Raw genomic sequence first — 14,838 nt, 5'->3', positions numbered from 1 at the left:
ATACATTTTAAGGTGTGTGTTGTTGATGTTATAGTGTTATACAATGTGTAATTAATGAATGTTTATTATCTTTTTTAATAATATATTTACATTTTAATATTATTTATGCTAATAATGGAAATTAAATGTAATACAATTGTAGATTTTTTTTATCGGTGTGGTATCCAGCACTCTCCCTACTGTTGCACTCACTGGAGTGGGAATAGTATTTTTTACCCCTCCTCTATCCAAGACTTTCCCTGATTTGCACTCACTGGAGTGGGAATAGTAATTTTTACCCCTTTGCTATCCAACACTTTCCCTACTGTTGCACTCACTTGAGTTGGAACAGTAATTTCCACCCCTCCGCTATCCAACACTTTCCCTGATTTGCACTCACTGGAGTGGGAATAGTAATTTTTACCCCTACGCTATCCAACACTTTCTCTACTGTTGCACTCACTGGAGTTGGAATAGTAATTTTTACCCCTCCACTATCCAACACTTTGCCTACTGTTGCGCTTCCTGGAGTGGAAATAGTACTTTTTACCCTTCCCCTATCCATCGCTTTCCCTACTGTTGCATTCACTGGAGTGGGAATTGTAATTTTTACACCTCCGCTATCCAACACTTTTCCTGCTGTTGCACTCACGGGAGTGGGAATAGTAATTTTTACCCCTCCGCTATCCAATATTTTCCCTGCTATTGTAAATATTGTGTTGTGAAATGTGTTTTGTTTTATAATCGTTTAATATGTTAAATAATTATAGGATATTTTATTTTATTTCAAATTATTGATATATCTATATATTTTATTTTTATATAATTTAAAAAGTTTATATAATTAAATAAAGCTAATAGTTAATAAAATGTATTTAAGTAAATATATGTATATGAACACATATTTGTGTTTATCTTATTTTAAATTAGGTTTTTGTGTTATATTTAGTTAAAATATACATTAAATGTCATTTATTTCATTAAAAACATTAATATTATTTAATATATTTTGTTTGTTATCGATATTTTTTAAATCTATATTTTTTACTTCGATATTTTTGATTCAATACTATTGTACTTACCTGTTTAAGTATAAGGAGTCAATATTTTTGTATTCTATATTTTCACATCAATATTTTTGTAAACTATATTTTTACATCGATATTTAAACATGGAACCCCCTGAAAATTCCACAGGTTAAGGGGTCACTATGCAACAGAGTTTGTGTGTGTGTGTCTCTCTCTCTCTTTGTATGAGAGAGTCGGAGACACACACACAAACTCTGTTGCATGAAATTTAAAGACTCCCTTTAACCCCTCCGCTGCGCTGAACATTCTGTGCTGGTGCAGAACGTTCTATTGCGTGGGCGGGGCCGCGACGTTCAGCAGACGTGCGCAGCACTGCCAAGGTAGTGCATGCGACGTCCGCTGAACATGCGCAGCACTTAACGGGTTAAAAGAACACTCTTCCCACATGCCTATACTTGTTTAGAGGGAAGTTTGTTTCCTGTTTAATACAAGCGACCAACCCTGGCAAGTGCTGATCTCTAACTGCCACATGAAAGTTCTATCCAGTTTAACATCTATATACATTCTACATTCCATTGCTTCCCTAGATAACATTGCAATACAACACATCTCCCCCATAATAAAACAAAAACGTTCCCATAAATAAATAATAGAAAGTGTGCACAAGTACCACTGTAACAATTATGTTAGAAAGCCATTTCGATTACCTAATATATCAACTAGCATTTTCATCAATTTGATAAGACTATGCTTATTCAAACATATCAACTGATAATACATAATCACACCATTGCCCACATGGCAACCTCCAACCCATCAACCCATACCATACATTTGGGTGGGTGATATGGTCCATTCTTCACATCATTTACCTCATTTGTAGGACGCTCTTCCAATATAACATACACTACCAACACTTCCACATCCTGATCTGATACAAGTTCCTTCAGATACCTCTTCCCCTTGGTCCCTTTTTGCTCTAATTGATTTACACTGCGCCTATAATTCATACTTTCCTGATTACACAACCCTGAGAAATGTTCCACTTTCTTGCACTTGAAACATTTAATTTTTACAGCAGTACAATTACTTGAAGTTGCCACATGCTTTCTTGCTTCCACACCTACAACGCATCTTCTTATTGTAGTATGACACCTTACTCCACTTAAAAGTGCCCATTTTCTTAGCTGTGTCTGATGCCTGCAAAGTATCCTGCACAAGAACAGTGTCATCCTTCCCCATGCTTTGCTCCAAGGGCACCAAGGATAAGCTTGTGTGCTTTGGGTAATGGACTTTGTAGACCCCGATTCACCCTTCATTAAATCCTACTGCAATGCATAAATCAAGCAAGGTAGCACAGCAGAAAACTCAGTTTCTGATGTGATGAGAGGGTCGATATAACCGTGAGCCAACTCAGAACTGTGATAATTGGACGTCTTTCTAAAACCGGGATACTTATTTTTTCAAAAACCTGAACAGTCCAGGTCCAGGACATCTAGTCACCCTACTAATCACATGCCTTTTGGAATGTGGAATTAGAGGCTTGGGTCTAGTCTTATTTATCTCTTTTCTTACTAACCGAGTTTAGAAGACTGCAGTTGAAGAGTGTTAGACCTGCCTGGATTTTTTGCGTAGTCCCTCCTCATTATTCTTTATTTTGTCCCCTTTTTGCCCCTCATTCCCTTAATATTTTTGTGTCTACTACTTTTTATAGGTGTTGGTCAAGGGGATAGGTGTTCTTTCTCCCCCCCATAATCTTTTACCTCAGGCCCAGAGGCCTGTTCTGACAGGAAAGTTGGAACCACACAAAATGGTGGCTTCCAACTGCCCTAACTGTCGCACTCAGAACTTGGCCATAGCCTAGCATAGGGCATTCCAGAACCTTCTGGTCCATTCTGGACCATTGAAGGGCAGCCTATAAAAGGCGGAATGCGGGGCAGCCATTTTGTCTACCTGTGGAAGTCAGCTGGAGGACAGGCTGTAGCTAAGGGTGGGAAAAGGTTAGACTTAGGGTTGACCTCCTGGACTGGGAAGCTGCCTTATTGGTCCACCCCTCTACTCCCCTTTTGGTTATTTGTCCTGGCCCCGCTGTGGGAAGTTACTGGAGACCCTGGGCGCCTAGCTTGCCCCTTGTCCAAATTTTACAGGGGAAGCCTTCAGTGCTGCGGTGTGCAGTCCTCTGCCCAGCATAAAGATTCCAGAGAGACTGTTGCTGTAAGAATCCCCAGTAGAGTGGGGTTAATCCTCGAGCCCCCCTGGTTTCAGATTGTTCAAAACGTTCTGCTTAACTGTCGTTATAACGACCCTACCGAGACCCCCTTCCTACCTGATGTGTTGAGGGCTGAGAGAACGTAGGCAGCAAGAACAACGTGCTGTCCTGGCTCTGGGCCGGCGCGATAGTGCTGAGGAAGCTGAGGCTGGTGGGCAACGTGACGTTCTTTCCCCCCGGATTGGTTTGAGGTGAGGCGGCGCCAATTTTGACCTGCATCTGAGGTGAGGAGCGGAGAAGAAGGGCAGCGCAGCGCCATCAGCGCGGTCTCTGATAGGGAGACACTCGCTCTTCGCGCATGCCCGGTTGAGCCGCTGGGCTCCGTGAGGCGGGTCTGGAAGCTGAGGATCGCTTCGCGCATGTCCAGGGGACTAGCGCGTCTCCTTCCAGTGCGAGGGAGTGCGGAGGAGGAGCGCCGGGAGTCTTAAGGCGGCAGCGATAAACAAGAGCCTCTCTCCCCTGCTCAAGCGCCCCACAGTGAGGCTGGCGTGAGCGGGAGGGGAGGTCTAGGAGAGCCTAAAAAGCGGCTAAGGTGAACGAGGGGAATCTGTTCCTTTGGTCGCTGGTGACATACGGAGGAGAGCTGGGGGGCCCAAGAGGCTAGTGTATCCCGCCAGCGCGTGGCTCCCTGTTTGTCCTGCACGCTGTTCACCCCTCATTCTCTGGTGCCACAAGGTTATCACCGCCTGATAAAACAAGTAAGGAGGTGTCTCCAGGGGGGAGAGTGACGCTAGAACTTAACCAGGAAATAACTCAGTCAATAGTCATTTTCTTCCACAGTTGTGTAGCCTACAGTGAGGAGGAACTTTAGGAAACCCTCAATGACTGTGTGCTGGCTGTAGGAGGTTACTGGAACTGTGGGAATCAAGTATTGTGCGCTATATGTTAGCCCCCTGCAACTACTTCTGGGGCTTAATTAAATGCTGAGTTAAGTGGGTCTATCCCCATTGCATTCAAATAGATAGAAGAAGACCTGTAATGTTTCCATGCAGATGAAAATGTTGCTCTGATCTGATTAGGAGCTGTTCTTGCCAAATCTTAAAGTAATGCTGTGCTTAAAGGTGATATAAAGTAAGCTGAGTACAGTCATTATCTAGTTAAGTTATAAAAGAGTAAGAGTTATCTGCCAGATGTCTAAGTAAATTGTCTATACTATAAATGCTGGTAGTTAATATGATCTAGGATTGAGATCTAGAATTGAGAAATATTCCTGCTTTATTCCACACAAACTGAAATGTAATTTAATTGTGAATCCTAAAAGTAAAAATACAAAGAAATTATTTTTATAAACCAGAACGTATTTTTACAACAAATTGGTGTAGTGTTGTTTTTGTGTGCTATTGCGTGGATTTACTCTTGGGTGGCCTGCAACCTTAACACTTTGCCTCTGAAATGTATGTCTTGCCCTAGGCCAGGCTACCCCAGGTTCTAACATTTGGTGCCTAGTGGTGGGATACTGACTTGGTTGCAGCTACTCACTAGTAATTCAACGCAATACACTGACCTACACCAGGAGTTTTCTCCTTGCGGCCCTCCTAATTTAAATTTTGTTTTTTCTAAATGTATTTCTGGTGGTGGGTGGAGGTTAACCTCAGGTCACTTCTTGGTTTTCTCCTGTGAGTGATTTTATTCCATGGCAAAGATGGAGTTGAATTTTAAAGAGCTGGAAGCCAATACTGTGGCCCAACTCAGAGATTGGTGTCAGCATCAAGGGGTGTTTTTTAATAAAGGTGCCAAGAAAGGAGAGTTGCTGACAAGCATAAGGGCATGGGTGGAAGCTCATTTAAGGGAGGAACCAGAAACTGAAGAGGGTGATGGGGACACTGTCACTGAGGCTGCATTGTTAAACCAAGTGGGAGGTGGGAATCTGCTGACAGGTCCCAGGATACCTTCAAGGGCAAGCAGCAGCGTCTCAGACAGGGGTTTAACTGAAGCCGAGCTAGAAGATAGGAGGGAGGAGAGGAGAATGAAGTTGGAATTAGCTAGGATGGATATGGAAAGGGAGGAAAGGAGGTTAGCTCATGAGCGAACCATCAAGGAGATGGACCTACAAGCCGTACTAAGAAGGTCTCCCAATCCTGATAATGGTGGCAGCGAAAATAAAGTGAACACCAGGGAATCCAGACCCTATTTACCCAAAGATGTCATTGCTAGCTACACTCCAGGTGATGACATTGCCAAATGGTTGGCCGCCTACGAAGTTTCTTTAAGGGCTCACGGGATCTTAGAAACTCACTGGGGAGGTGGGCTGTATAAATGCATGCCACCTGCTGGCAGAGACACCTTGTTGGCTCTGGAGCAGGATGAGCAAACCCACTACCCTGCAATGAAGGTGGCACTGGTGAAAAAGTTTGGACTTACCCCTGAAAGGTACAGACAGAAATTCAGGGGAAGTCACAAAATGAGTACCCAGAATTGGGTAGACTTTTTAGACTACGCCAAGAAAGCTTTGGAGGGTTGGGTCAAGGGCAGCGAGGTGAAAGACTATGAGGGGCTGTACAATCTATTTTTGAAAGAACACCTCCTCGAGAAATGTTTTCCCGAGTTGCGCCAACACCTGGTGGACAGCAAGCTGACCGATCCCCGGAAGCTTGCAGAGGAGGCGGACACTTGGGCAAGTACCCGGGTGTCCTCAAAGGGGACTGGAGGGGATTCTCAAAAAGCCGGACAGGGCGCCCCCCAGAAGAAAGAGGGAGGAGATAAAAAGAAGGAGTTCTCCAAAGGTCCCCAAAATACTTTCCAAGGTAAGGGAGCAGGTTTCACCCTTAGGGCAAACCCGCCCAGAAACCCTAATCCTGGCCAAAGCCAGCAGCCAAGGGTTCCCCACTGTTTTGAATGCGGTGGTGTTGGACATTATAAGGGAGATGTCAGATGCCCAAAGAGACCACCCCCTCCCACCGGAGGAAAGTCACCGGGAGTAGCTAGTGTAGCGCTCGGGGAGGAGTTGCCCTTAGATAAGGGGGGTGAGTGGGCGGGTGTCACCTTAGTGTCCCTGGGAGAGCGGGAGATGGTACCAAAGATCCAGGTGCCCCCAAATACTACAAAGTATGGGCAATGGGTTACCATCAATGGCCAAAGAGGGGAGGCTCTGAGAGATACAGGAGCCAGTATGACTATGGTGAGAAGTCAACTGGTGTCTCCAGGGCAGGTTGTTCCTAATGTACTCCACCCCGCCGCGATGGCTGACGGCAGAATGGGCCACTATCCAGTGGCTGAGGTTCCCTTTGAGTGGGAAGGGGTTGCAGGTTCACTTCGAGTTGCCGTAAGCCCTGCCGTGCCAGTTGATTGTCTGTTGGGGAATGACATGGAGCACAACACTTGGAGAGAGGTGGAATACCGGACGCATTCTGCGATGCTGGGTACACCTGACTGGGCCTGTGTAAGCACACGGTCTGCGACTGCCCGGAGAGGGAGTTCGCCTGGGTTGGAGCCTGGAACAATGGCCCAACCCGCTGCCAAAAAGGGACAGAAACGGAGACAGGGACAGCCTGCTTCGGCTTCCACGCCCCATGGGACAGATCGGCCACCTGCGGTGGTAGGCCAGGAGTCCATGGAGGGGGGAGTAGACTCTCTGGAGGATTTACCCATCCCTGCTAAATGGCATGTGGAGGGAGGTCCTACCAGAGAGGAATTCTGTAAGGGGCAGAGGGAGTGCCCTACCCTTGAGGGACTGAGGCGTCAGGCTGAAGCCCAGGCAGCAGGTGATGCTACGGGACACCACCATATTTACTGGGAGGATGGCCTCCTCTACAGTGAACCTAAGGTACCTCTACCTGGCTCATCAAGGGCCTTGGTGGTCCCGCAGCAATACCGAGCCTTTCTGCTGGAATTGGCTCATGCGATACCACTGGCAGGACACTTAGGCCAGGACAAGACCTTTGCACGGCTTTTTCTCCACTTTTACTGGCCTCAGATGAAAGCGGCGTCCAACACATACTGTAGGACATGTGTATCCTGCCAGGCCAGTGGGAAAACAGGGGTGAAGCTAAAGGCTCCCCTGGAACCACTTCCTGTCGTTAGCACCCCTTTTGAAAGGGTGGGCATCGACATTGTAGGGCCATTGGATCCACCAACAACAGCTGGTCACAGGTTTATCCTGGTTCTGGTGGATCATGCCACACGGTACCCAGAGGCCATCCCTCTGAGGACTGTTACTGCACCTGTGGTGGCTAGGGCCCTGATGGGAATCTTTACCCGGGTAGGATTTCCCAAGGAGGTTGTGTCTGACAGGGGGACCAACTTCCTGTCAGCTTACATGCGGACAATGTGGAAGGAGTGTGGAGTGACTTACCGGTTCACCACTCCTTATCACCCCCAGTCCAATGGACTGGTTAAGAGGTTTAATAAGACCCTGAAGGGCATGATAAGAAGTCTGCTGGAGAGCTTACGGAGGAAGTGGGACGTCCTCCTACCTTGCTTGCTGTTCTCCTATAGAGAGGTGCCGCAGAAAGGAGTGGGCTTCAGCCCTTTCGAATTGTTGTATGGGCACCCTGTGCGTGGGCCTCTCAGCCTGGTGAAGGATGGATGGGAGAAGTCTCCCAGAAAACCTCCCCAGGATGTGGTGAGCTACATGCTGGCCTTCAGAAGCCAGATGGCCAAGTTGTGGAAGCAGGCTGCTGACAACTTGGAGGCCAGTCAGGCAGTCATGAAGGAATGGTACGACCAAAATGCTCACCCGGTGGAGTTGGAGCCTGGCCAGAAAGTATGGGTGATGGAACCTGGCGAGCTAAGTGCCCTTCAGGATCGTTGGACAGGCCCATTTGAGGTGTTGGAGAAGAAGGGTAAGGCCACTTACTTGGTGGATCTTAAGACCCCGCGGCAGCCCCTACGGGTGCTGCATGCCAATCGCCTCAAACCCCACCATGAGAGGCCAGAGGTCATCCTGATGTTGGTGACTGATGGTGCTGAGGAAGCAGAAAGCGAGCCTCTCCCAGATCTCTTTTCATGTCAAGAGAAGGATGGGTCGGTGGAGGGAGTGATTCTCTCCCCATCCCTAACTCCTGAGCAGCGAGAGGATTGCCGCCAGGTATTGGGGCAGTACTCTTCGCTGTTCTCCCTTGTCCCGGGAAGAACCCACTTGTGTACCCATGATGTGGACACAGGAGACAGCCCCCCAGTGAAATCCAAGACCTACAGGCTGTCGGACAAGGTGAAGGCTAGCATCCATGGCGAAGTTGCCAAGATGTTGGAGCTAGGAGTGGTAGAACCTTCCAGCAGCCCTTGGTCCAGTCCGGTGGTGCTAGTCCCAAAAGCCGCCCCACCGGGCACCACACCAGAACTGAGGTTCTGTGTGGATTACCGAGGATTGAACTCAGTTACAAAGACTGATGCTCATCCAATCCCTAGGGCGGATGAGTTGATTGACCGGCTAGGAGCTGCCCGATACCTAAGTACCTTTGACCTCACTTCAGGGTACTGGCAGATCTCCTTGACAGATGGAGCAAAGGAAAGGTCAGCCTTCTCCACGCCTGAGGGACACTTCCAGTTCTGTGTGATGCCCTTTGGGCTCAAGAACGCCCCTGCCATATTTCAGCGGCTGGTGAACCAGGTCCTCTCTGGAATGGAGAGTTTCTCTGCTGCTTACCTGGATGACATTGCTGTCTTCAGTAGCAGTTGGGAGGACCATTTGCAACATTTGCAAGCAGTTCTCCAGGCCCTGAAACAAGCTGGATTGACCATCAAAGCCAGCAAATGCCAGATTGGGCAGGGGTCGGTTGTGTACCTTGGACACTTGGTGGGTAGAGGGTCAGTGCAGCCCCTGCAGGCGAAGATTGAGGCAATCATGGCCTGGGAACCCCCCAAGACACAGACTGAGGTCCGAGCTTTCCTGGGCCTCACAGGTTACTACCGTCGCTTTGTGAAGGGGTATGGCACTATTGTAGCGCCCCTCACAGAGCTCACCTCTAGGAAACAACCTCGACGGGTAGTTTGGACAAAGGCTTGTCAGCAAGCCTTTGAAAAGTTGAAGCAGGCCATGTGTGAAGCACCGGTCCTGAAGGCTCCCGATTTCTCCAAGGAGTTCATTGTTCAAAAAGATGCATCCGAACATGGCATTGGGGCAGTGTTATCGCAACTAAATGAAGAGGGCCTGGATCAGCCTGTAGTCTTCTTATCCAGGAGACTGCTTCCCCGGGAACAGAAGTGGAGTGCAATTGAGAGGGAAGCTTTTGCGGTGGTGTGGGCTCTGAAGAAGCTGCGGCCATACCTCTTTGGCTCGCACTTCCTGGTTCAGACTGACCACCGCCCCCTTCGTTGGCTGATGCAAATGAAGGGGGAAAATCCCAAGCTGTTGAGGTGGTCCATCTCCCTACAGGGAATGGACTTCCGGGTGGAACATCGGCCTGTAGTGGACCACGCCAATGCAGACGGTCTCTCCAGGTATTTCCGCCTTAGTGAAGAGGACTCCCAAGGGGTTGGGTAGTTCTCCCCACTTTCAGCTGGGGGGGACGCGTGTTAGACCTGCCTGGATTTTTTGCGTAGTCCCTCCTCATTATTCTTTATTTTGTCCCCTTTTTGCCCCTCATTCCCTTAATATTTTTGTGTCTACTACTTTTTATAGGTGTTGGTCAAGGGGATAGGTGTTCTTTCTCCCCCCCATAATCTTTTACCTCAGGCCCAGAGGCCTGTTCTGACAGGAAAGTTGGAACCACACAAAATGGTGGCTTCCAACTGCCCTAACTGTCGCACTCAGAACTTGGCCATAGCCTAGCATAGGGCATTCCAGAACCTTCTGGTCCATTCTGGACCATTGAAGGGCAGCCTATAAAAGGCGGAATGCGGGGCAGCCATTTTGTCTACCTGTGGAAGTCAGCTGGAGGACAGGCTGTAGCTAAGGGTGGGAAAAGGTTAGACTTAGGGTTGACCTTCTGGACTGGGAAGCTGCCTTATTGGTCCACCCCTCTACTCCCCTTTTGGTTATTTGTCCTGGCCCCGCTGTGGGAAGTTACTGGAGACCCTGGGCGCCTAGCTTGCCCCTTGTCCAAATTGTACAGGGGAAGCCTTCAGGAGAAGGAGACTGCAGTGCTGCGGTGTGCAGTTCTCTGCCCAGCATAAAGATTCCAGAGAGACTGTTGCTGTAAGAATCCCCAGTAGAGTGGGGTTAATCCTCGAGCCCCCCTGGTTTCAGATTGTTCAAAACGTTCTGCTTAACTGTCGTTATAACGACCCTACCGAGACCCCCTTCCTACCTGATGTGTTGAGGGCTGAGAGAACGTAGGCAGCAAGAACAACGTGCTGTCCTGGCTCTGGGCCGGCGCGATAGTGCTGAGGAAGCTGAGGCTGGTGGGCAACGTGACGTTCTTTCCCCCCGGATTGGTTTGAGGTGAGGCGGCGCCAATTTTGACCTGCATCTGAGGTGAGGAGCGGAGAAGAAGGGCAGCGCAGCGCCATCAGCGCGGTCTCTGACAGGGAGACACTCGCTCTTCGCGCATGCCCGGTTGAGCCGCTGGGCTCCGTGAGGCGGGTCTGGAAGCTGAGGATCGCTTCGCGCATGTCCAGGGGACTAGCGCGTCTCCTTCCAGTGCGAGGGAGTGCGGAGGAGGAGCGCCGGGAGTCTTAAGGCGGCAGCGATAAACAAGAGCCTCTCTCCCCTGCTCAAGCGCCCCACAGTGAGGCTGGCGTGAGCGGGAGGGGAGGTCTAGGAGAGCCTAAAAAGCGGCTAAGGTGAACGAGGGGAATCTGTTCCTTTGGTCGCTGGTGACATACGGAGGAGAGCTGGGGGGCCCAAGAGGCTAGTGTATCCCGCCAGCGCGTGGCTCCCTGTTTGTCCTGCACGCTGTTCACCCCTCATTCTCTGGTGCCACAAGGTTATCACCGCCTGATAAAACAAGTAAGGAGGTGTCTCCAGGGGGGAGAGTGACGCTAGAACTTAACCAGGAAATAACTCAGTCAATAGTCATTTTCTTCCACAGTTGTGTAGCCTACAGTGAGGAGGAACTTTAGGAAACCCTCAATGACTGTGTGCTGGCTGTAGGAGGTTACTGGAACTGTGGGAATCAAGTATTGTGCGCTATATGTTAGCCCCCTGCAACTACTTCTGGGGCTTAATTAAATGCTGAGTTAAGTGGGTCTATCCCCATTGCATTCAAATAGATAGAAGAAGACCTGTAATGTTTCCATGCAGATGAAAATGTTGCTCTGATCTGATTAGGAGCTGTTCTTGCCAAATCTTAAAGTAATGCTGTGCTTAAAGGTGATATAAAGTAAGCTGAGTACAGTCATTATCTAGTTAAGTTATAAAAGAGTAAGAGTTATCTGCCAGATGTCTAAGTAAATTGTCTATACTATAAATGCTGGTAGTTAATATGATCTAGGATTGAGATCTAGAATTGAGAAATATTCCTGCTTTATTCCACACAAACTGAAATGTAATTTAATTGTGAATCCTAAAAGTAAAAATACAAAGAAATTATTTTTATAAACCAGAACGTATTTTTACAACAAATTGGTGTAGTGTTGTTTTTGTGTGCTATTGCGTGGATTTACTCTTGGGTGGCCTGCAACCTTAACACTGTGCCTCTGAAATGTATGTCTTGCCCTAGGCCAGGCTACCCCAGGTTCTAACAAAGAGTTTTCTACAGTCTTCTTAGTGACACTCATTGGTGTGCTGCAAATATCTTCTATATCTCCCTATTTCTTCAATATTTATGTAAAGCCTCTTTTACTCATCATCAATAAATTAAGAATGTATGCTTTACTCTTTTGCAAGGACCACTCAGCTTATCTTTTGTGTGATTAAAACTGACTATCCTTTGTCTACTTTCCCAGAACTCTAGTAAAAGAGAGGCACCCAAAAAACCAAAGGGAATGGGTACCAGAAGACAAATGTCAGTCAATAAAGATCCCCTTCAACATGGGTACACAGAATTATCGGTGTGGGAATATACTGATGTAATAAAGAATACCACCCACAAACATCGAATAGCAGCATTCCACAAATGTGGCTAACGTGACAGAACCTGCAACAGCCAAAAGGGTGTCTCTACTCTCAGGGGTCAACAATGTATATTCCCACACCGATAATTCTGTGTACCCATGTTGAACTATCTCCAGCACAAACCACAGGGTACTGTATCGATAGTAATGAAGTGCTTCATTGTATCAAGGATGACTGTTAACAGAGATATGACATTATGAAGCTAGTCCTGCGGGTCACATTTAGGTGACCGTAGAGGTATGATACATATGAAATTATAGTTATGTATACCACCTTAAATATTTGTGTATCTTCATGTATCTGTATATGTATATGTCTTGCGAGAATATGTATTAGTGACTAGGATTTATTATGAGTAAATGTGCGATGCATTATTTATGTCCTGTAGACCATATGGGGAAAAAACGGTGTCTTTTTTAATTACAGATTTTATGGGATGGTTATATGTATTTTTCCTGAAGAAGGTAGCTATATCCCAAAGGTTCACCGAAATGCGTCGATGCCAAAGGAGAAACACACCACATTTTGAGAGAAAACAGTTCTGATGCAAAAGCTGAAATTGTGCTCATCATATCTCTGTGTCTCCTTTTTTACTAATAGGAATCTACTTTTTTCCTTTTAAATCTGTCCCTTTGCAATGTACTGTGTATAATTTTATGATATATATTTTAATTTTGAAATGTGGCTTTTTGGACCATATTGGTCTTTCTTGCGCTTGTTTTTATTTAATATATTTGTGTAGTATATTTACTTATTGTATGATTATTATATTCCCTTCTGACTTTTACATATGTGCTCGCAAATGTGCAGTCTGTGATTATATGTGAATAGTTTTACTCAAACCTATGTGCCCAAGGGAATTTTTATTGACTGACATTTACTTTCCCAGAACACCTCAATGATGTATAATGAAAGATGGCTTCAAACTAGGCAAAAATTAATTCAGACAAAATGAAGATCATCGTAATTTGGAATGATCCTTCCGCTTGGGTGCCCATTCCTTGGCCCTTGGACTGGGGTTTCTGCCACAATCCTCAACCCCCTATAAAAAGCATTGAAGTCGAAAGTGATGCCATTCTAAAAACTCAACCCTTCAAGTTTCATCAGTGGTCTTCTCCTGTGCTATGATCATATTACGATGTAGACCTATTCTACCCTTGCTGTTTCTAGATGCTAGAAAATCAGTAACAGCAGTTATAACAGGCTCCTGCCTTGGCTAGTTTAGTTCCCTGTATAGTACATTCTCAAAGAATCAGTTGAATATACTGTAGTTCATTCAAAATCATGCAGCCAGTGTGACTCTTCAAGCCTCACGCTAAACGTCAGCCAACCCAATAATACACAAACTACACTGGTTCCCCATTCAGAAGAAGATGTATTTAAGACCTTATGTATAGTCAATAAAGGCTTTCAATGACATGCACCTGATTTCCTCAAGACTTATGCTCCACCACTGAAGCTTCACTCGTCTCAAGGCAATTTTCTATCTGTACTTGAGAATCTCTCTCAGGTGGCAAATCTACTCTGACGCATCTAAAATTCAGGTCAATCTCTCTTCACTCCTGAGGTAGGGAAACACTGAAGAGCTGTCTTTTTTCTTTATAATCAGCACTCTCTTATCAGTTAATATGCACAGTGCTAAGAGATCATCTTTGGTGGGCATAGAGCTATATAAATGAACCTTAACATTAACATTAGCTTACAGTACATTGCGTCTAAGCCAACTTAGAGCCATGGTTTCAAGATATTTATTGACTTCACTTGGATAACACCTAATCTGTGCAATATGCCCCTTGTACTCATGGCTCTAAGCTCTGTCTGATATCCTCTCCCGAAGTGTTCACAGAAGCTGGGGGTTGTGCTAACCTATTACGTGAGCTGTCTGGCCGAGATCATTAACTCCAGCTGCCCACTCCTTTACAATTGGCCTATTAAAGTTAATTAAGAATGGGTGCCTAACTACTTCCCTGGCTGGTTGCCATAGTTAAGAAGTTCTTTTTATTTGAGAAGTGACCTTTAATTTGCCTAAACCTTCTAGGAGCAGGGGATATGTGTATCTGTGTGTGTGGGGCCTGTATGTGGAGTATACTTAGTGGAAGGAGAGTAACTTTGCTAATGGCCATTCCCTTGCACAAACCTCAACCTCACTGGCATGGGCAAAATTATTTGGCAATGTTGTATACGTCCCGTCTGTTGGCATTAGCTTTGTAGATTTGAGCTTCTTTGAGCCAGTCTCATAGAATCTAATGGCTGGAGTAGACACTGCTTGATTTGTGAAAGAATGAGGGCCGGTGCCCAAAGCTATACTCAGAAGCCTACATCCAGGTCCATTAAATGTCAGTGTGCCCAAAAGCAAGGCTTATAGTTTATAAATCCATCACATTTCTCTTTAATCCACTAACAGACACTCCCTGTCCCTTTAACTCACTCTTGCAGGTTTCTGCTTACTCCTGGTATTATTTTTTTTCCATCTTTCTCTTCCTCTGTCTTAGCACTTTGTTTGATTTTCCTTCTCTGGCTCCCAGTAAATGTCTGATGCAGAAAAAGAAATACAAATCTCCAGAAATAAGTGACAGTCACCTGTTCACATTAAGCATTGGGAGTAGGGCCTGATGGAAGTCTCAATT

The sequence above is a fragment of the Lissotriton helveticus genome, chromosome 5_1 (genome assembly GCF_964261635.1).
Source record: "Lissotriton helveticus chromosome 5_1, aLisHel1.1, whole genome shotgun sequence".
NCBI lineage: Eukaryota > Metazoa > Chordata > Amphibia > Caudata > Salamandridae > Lissotriton > Lissotriton helveticus.
This window is presented reverse-complemented; position numbering follows the sequence as displayed.